This window comes from Pinus tabuliformis, chromosome 6 (genome assembly GCF_031772625.1).
Source record: "Pinus tabuliformis cultivar Carrire ecotype Pingquan chromosome 6, CPIR1, whole genome shotgun sequence".
NCBI classification, from domain to species: domain Eukaryota; kingdom Viridiplantae; phylum Streptophyta; class Pinopsida; order Pinales; family Pinaceae; genus Pinus; species Pinus tabuliformis.
The window spans coordinates 336,546,772-336,553,693 of record NC_142292.1 but is presented as its reverse complement, the minus strand read 5'-3'; the positions used below and the strand labels follow the sequence as shown (position 1 = coordinate 336,553,693).

Genomic DNA, 6,922 nt, shown 5'->3' with positions numbered 1-6,922 from the left:
TCTTCTGTTGTATTTACAATCACGCTACTCATCACAAACAAACATTTGCTCCGACGCAAACTAAAATTGAAGCAAAGACTGAAGAGTAATGAAATTGGTGGAAAAACGTGTGATTACAAGATGCCACAACTCCTTGTTTCTAGTGTATCTCCACATGAAGCTAAGAACAAAAGCATGGTTATATATGAAATTGGGGATGCTCCTAGCCATATCAATCACCTCCTTGATGGAGGGTTTGTCCATATCCTCAAGCATCAAATTGATACAGTGTGTAGCGCATGCAGTCTAGAACAATGAACGGTGCCTATCCATAAGCATCCTACCAACAACCACATAATGAGTTGCATTATTTGTTATGATTTGCACCACATTATGCAAACAAATCTATTCCAGAAACCCATCTAACAACTCACATATCAATGTTGCATCTTTTATATGTGCGGATGCATCCACTGATTTAATAAATATGGTACCTCTGAGAGTATACCAAGAAATTTAGAAAGGTCCTACCCTTCCTATCTGTCCAACAATCAGACATCATTATGTATCTAAAGACATCCCATGATTGCTTCAACTTCACCAATCTAGAGTTGATGTCCTTTTTTCTACTAGAAGAATTGGCCCCTCCAACTCCTCATATGTAGCGCTTTTGTACCCTAGGCCCACAACAAAAATAATGTCACACATTCGCTGCCAAAATGGATTGTTTTTGGTGATGCTGAGAGTTAAGTCACTCTAGAAAAGACATCTAGAGTTTATGTTTTTTTTTTTTCTACTTTAAGGATTGACCCCTGCAACTCCTCATATATAGCGCTTTTGTACCCTAGGTCCACAACAACAATAACATCACACATATTGGCTACCAAAATGGATTGTTTTTTGTGATGTTGATAGGTAAGTCACTCCAGAAAATACATCTTCTCATAACCCTGTCTGCTTCTTGCTTCTCTTTTTTTGTTATCATTGACTTGATTGAAGGTTGTGCTCCAAGTTTGGTTCGTGGAGCAAAAAAAGATGACCCCTAAGTATGTGAAGTTGTGGATCCCCTCCTACTACCCTCAGGTTCATAAATAGATAGCCCTAAAGGTCTGCTTGCACGTTTGGCCCTATTTGCAGCTGCCTCCTCTCTTTTTTGTCATTTGCATAAATGGCATCATGTGCAGCTCTCATAACCTCCATGCTAGATGAAGGACAAAACCCAACATCATGCCCAGAGATTTTAGCCAAATGGTATTTCATTCAGCGAATCCCTCCTGTCATATGCAGCCCACACAATTTGCAATTCAGTATTTGTCAATTTGTCCCACCTTCAAGTTCCCCATACTGCTAGAATGGGTCCACGGCCTTTGGCATATTTGCAGTGGAAGTGGACAGCTTGAAAATTCAATCCTAGGGCACCAAAAACACAAAAAAAATGTCTTAAACCCCCATTACATAAAAAATAACAAACTCCTCATTTAAAAAATCAAATATTTAAAAATTTAAATTAGATTATTTGCAACGAAAAATGGCAATAAGAGGGTGCATCAAAAACTTAAAAACCAAAATCAACCTTGCTGTCCAAATATGGAGAAAACCCTTGCATTGTTTCATGGGCATGAATATCATAGCAAATGACAAAAAAAAGGAAACATTTATAGAAAAAGAGGCAAGCCAACAGATCCCTAAATGTATGGAAAAAAATCATTAAGATGGGGGTATTTAACAAAATACCTGTGAAGGGAAGATCATACCTGAAAAACCAATTTTATCAACACTGGCCAAAACCATCCCATTAACTCCAAGTTAATTAATGATCTTTGATGGAAAGATCATGATCATTTAATGACACGTGGATTAGAAAGGTCCCTAATTTATCAAGAAAGAAATTGCCTGTGGCTCCATCAGCATTAAGTCTTGGATAGATCATGAGATCTCTCACTATTGGATTCGTGAGGATTTTCTATATCAAATCTAATCATCATGGCCAGAGGCACATTCTGTTTTATCTTACATTAAATTTTGAGTTTACATTTTCTACTTGTTACCCAAAGTGACTACGATAAAAGGAAGTTTATGGAAGTTGTTAGAACCATTCTATATCTATGACATCATTCCCTAACAAAAATGTCACCACTAGATGTATATATGCATCTCATATAGCCCACAGATTCAGTTCAGTCTGGCACCTGTGTCCTCCACCTTCAACTTCTGCACCTAATTGGCATACGGTCAATTTGGCTCCTATGCCCTCTCCCCACAGGCAGACCCACACAGCTGCTGCTCTGCGACCAATGACCCCGTGTGACTCCAAATTTCTCTTATAGCTACTCAATCATGGAGTTGCATTAATTCAAGTCCTCATTTATACTGATTGGCAGCTTCATACAGAACAACGACCATATCAATTTCAAGTTAGCTTTGCAATACTCGTACAGGTTAACCCTCCTGCAATATCGCTATAAAGGAATTAGACTCTGAGCTTGAGCAACAAATCTATATAAAAATGGTTGCCATGCCTAGAAGTAGTGCTATGATAGGATTATAATGTTAAAGGAAGAATTTGTTTGATCATTTATCATATTTCTATCTTTCTCAATTCCATTATAATATCCTAGCAGTAATAAATATTAAAAACCATCAATGGTGAGACTGGTAGTCTTATTACCTTTTTCATCATTTTATTTAATGACTCTTAATTTTGATTTACTTGAAAATAAAAACAAATAACAGATTTTAACCCCAAAAGTTAGATCAATTTATTGGTGTCACTGTTGCCAAGTTGTTGCCAGTATTGCAGTATGTTGTGCAGGACCCACTACAATTCCCATGGGTCAGGCACACTGAGTCTATAATTTACTTCACAGTGGGTACCATCATTGGAACAGCGGAAGTGCCTAGGAGTTTTCTGAGTTATTTCCAAGAGAAAAAATGAAAAAGAATAGCAAATTTTAGGGACTTGCATTCTGTCTACGAGATATGTTTTAAACTATTGCTTTTCATAGGGTTTCTGCAGAATAAGTAGTTTGTGATATATTGGTAAAATAACGTTTGTTGTATATATCAGATCCTGTAGCAGCGACGGAGCAGAATTAAAATTATAAAAATTAAATTCATGACAGCAACATGTGGCAATAATACTACAGATGAAAAAACATGTAATTTTTTTTAATGTCTGCTATCACAAGGATTATTGAACTGATTTGCTACTAAGTCTTACCAAAGTGAAATGGAAAACAACAGTTTACAAAGAATGAAGTATTAAGTAACTTGAACAACACATCGAAATTTTCAGAGCAATGGTCTGCCATACGGATCATCAACAAAAATCATGGCATTTTACATAAAAGGAAAATTCACAGGAAAAACGAAAATTCACCAAAAAGCCAACCTTCCTTTTGATTATGCACTTGCAAGTACCCTTTTATAGATTCTTTAAAATCTGTGCTATCTTGACCTTTATAATTTTCTAATACCATTAAACAACTATATGCTTTCATTTTCAAGTAAAGCAATTGCACCCTTCTCTACTACGAGCAACTAGAGACTAGCTCATCCGTCCAACCTAATGAAAGTATCTCCAACAGAGAAAATGCCCCCATCTTGCTGAATCCCATGGGAAAATTCTTTAACAGAGGACATTCAAAGATATCTGATGCAAAATTAAAAATTTTCAAAAACTTGCTCTCCATTTTAAAGAGGGGAGAACATTGTATGCCACATCTTTTCAACTTTGACATGCTAGCATTGTCGTGGGGTAGACTTTCCAGGATTAGACATATAGTCATATTGCTCGAGATTTTGAATGTGTGAGGATTCTCAGATGCTAAAAGATATACTGCAAATCTTCATAAAATTTAAGGCTACGATAAATGGCAGATTTTAAGTTTCAACTTTATTTTCACAAAAAAAAATATTTATATTTGATATTTGAAGTGTTAGATCAAAATACAAATTTGACTGTCTTAGATTAACCATAGGATAATTCTCTGATGCTAAAACTATTAAAAACTAAGATTTGGAAGCTTACTAGATTTACAAGAGATGCAGATAGCTTCCTATGGGCAGACCTCTTAGCCGCAGGCCAATAGGTCCAAGTAAATGCTAGCAATCTCGATTGGGTTGTAGCCTCGTGGCTCCTTGTAACTGTTGTTCCTTGAAGTCAACCCTTCTGCTATCAACAATGGAATCATGCCAAATTTGGAATAAACAATTTCACTGAAAACGAAGGAAACATCTACCTATAGAAAACACAATTGCAGAACAATTTTGCAGCTGCCACAACCTCCAGATTTCAATTTCTCACACTTGTGGATCAGTAGTCTCTGACATGGTCCTGCCTCAAACTTTGAGCGTAAGCATAATCCCTCCACACTTGTGGACCACAAGCTTGGATTATTTCCAAATTTCCAATATTATAGCATGATTAGCAAACGACTGTTAATTCTAACATTTCATCAAATTTCTCAGCTTTTTCTTTTTCTTTTCACGAAGAAAAAATTTCATTATGCATAAAAGAAGTTACATAACATCAATAGATACCTCAAACCAGGAACTGCAAAAATTTCCCAGTGTTATCTGCAGCTCCCATATTTCATACTCTTACATGGTCCCCGGAACACTGACAACTTTGGAGTTGGAGCGGCTAGCTGCAGTAGACACAATTCCTCCATTACCAGTCTCTCCTCATACATCTAAGAACTAGGAAAATCTCTATCTTCATATTCTCTCATTCAACCATAATTCTCCCTTCTTATTCTATCAAATACCCCATTGTTATTGGCGATGTCTCTGCAACTACCATATTTAACAGTGGGTTGTGGTCCCTGAACTCACAGTAACTTTGGAGTTGGAGTCTCTAATATTTAACAATGTGTTCTGATCCCTGCAACTCACAATATATTGGAGTTAGAGTGTTCAGCTAGTCGAAGTAGACCCAATTCTTCCATCATCTTAATACCATCTCCTCATACATCATCTAAGAATAAGGCGAACTCTTTTTCTGCATTCTCTCATTCAACCATATTTTTGCATTCATATTCCATCAAATCCCCCATTGCTATTGTGGTTGTTTCTGCAATTGCCAGAATTAACAATGCTATTTTGTAGTGCTCTGTCATAGCTGCGTTCTTCTCAATTTACCCTCTTCCCATACATTATCTATAAGCGGGAAAACCTCAGAGAAAACTTTGCTCCCAGGATTCTCTCATTCAACCATATTTTAGCATCTTTTCTTTTCATATTTCTATTCAGATCTACCTTTGTTTGCATGGCTATTTGTCTACCGTGTTCATTTATGAGATTTGTTAGACTTGTTAAAGAGAAACCATGTAAAACAGTGACCCCAAGTAATGACCCACAACCAAAAATATCCCTCACCTTTTCGCTGTTGAAGACTCTCTTTAGAAGGAGAGTTTTGCCAGATCGACCCATATCCCTCACCTTTTGACTGTTGAAGACTCTCTTCAAAAGAAGAGTTTTGCCAGATCTGCCTCTATCCTTCACCTTTTGGCTGCTGAAGACTCTCTTCAGAAGCAGAGTCTTGCCAGATCCACCCATATCCCTCACTTTTTTATTGTTGAAGACTCTCTTGAGAAGCAGAGTTTTGCCTGATCCACCCCAATCCCTCACCTTTTTGCTGTTGAAGACTCTCTTGAGAAGCAGAGTTTGGTCAGATCCACCCCTACCCCTCACCTTTTTGCTGTTGAAGACTCTCTTAAAAATGGGAGTTTTGCCAAATCCACCTCTATCCCTCACCTTTTGGCTGTTGAAGACTCTCTTCAGAAGGAGAGTTTTGCCAGATCCACCCATATCCCTCACCTTTTGGCAGTTGAAGATTCTCTTCAAAATGAGAGTTTTGCCAGCTCCACCCATATCCCTCACCTTTTGTCTGTTAAACATCCCCTTCAGTCGGAGAGTTTTGCCAGATCTGCGTGATGATAGCGTCGATGCTGGTTGCAGGGTATTTGAGAGATGTCAACTCTTTCTGGTCGGAGAGGGCAACAGTAATTACCTGAACAACTGAATGGATTGTCATTCCCACACCAAGAAATCTAGAAACGAAGCCAAGATAAGGCATGACTCAGTTTATTTCGTAACACTTTCCTTTTACAAAATAGGAATTACACGCTGAGTATAATATAATGGAATTAAAACCTAACGCCAATCTCAGAGCAAGCCATTGCAAATTTATACTGAATTTATGAATGCAAAATTGCTATTTTTCACAACATTTTCAAACTGAAAATCTTCTTCAAAACAGAAATCTCACCTCAGTTTCATGGACCTCCATGGCGTTGCAATGATAGTTGTGAAGAGTCGTATTTTAAGCTTGGGCGAAATGAAACAGCCTAAGAAAAGTTAAATGTATTTGTTGGTAAAGTTATTCCCCACTTTGTAGGTTCAGGACTTGGGTTACAATTTCTTTTCTCCTATCATATCCATATTAGGTTTCAATTTAAAATACACTGGCAGGCGGTGGGTGAGGTATAATTTTGGAGAGAAAGCAGAAGGACAGATAGACTTTGAATAACAAAAGATTTTGATTCCGCCGGGTGGTCCACCACATCATTGATATATTTGGTTTTTCTGTCTGGTAAACTCTACAGTGATGATGTAATGTTTAATATCTTGAAAATAAAAATATTAATTTAAATTAAAAATAAAATAAAATATAAAATTTTATTTGGTTTGTTTTTAAATAATATTTTTAGTTCATAGGTTTTTTTAAGTATTTTTTTCAAATGTGGTTTATTTAAAGATTAATAATTGAACTCGCTTAAATATATTTTAATTATGGATCTACCAAGTTTCTAGAGGGTATCAAATCTCTTTTCACTAAAAGAGGGTTACACTTCAAGAGAGATTTGATCTCTCTATGTACATATTAGATCTAAGTAATATATAAAGAACTAAAATAATACGTTACTAAAACATATATGAT

The 6,922-nt window shown here is 36.6% G+C and overlaps 1 long non-coding RNA gene across 2 annotated transcripts; it reads right to left on the bottom strand.

The window, feature by feature from the left end:
- Positions 1-3,873: 3,873 nt before the first annotated feature.
- Positions 3,874-6,463, bottom strand: LOC149258672 (uncharacterized). Of its 2 annotated transcripts, none has more exons than XR_016256842.1 (2): positions 6,251-6,463; positions 3,874-6,032 (listed from the first exon to the last, which is right to left on the bottom strand). It is a non-coding gene; the product is annotated as an uncharacterized LOC149258672 (long non-coding RNA). The 2 variants fall into 2 exon arrangements; XR_016256843.1 differs by having other exon boundaries at positions 3,874-5,992.
- Positions 6,464-6,922: the final 459 nt, after the last annotated feature.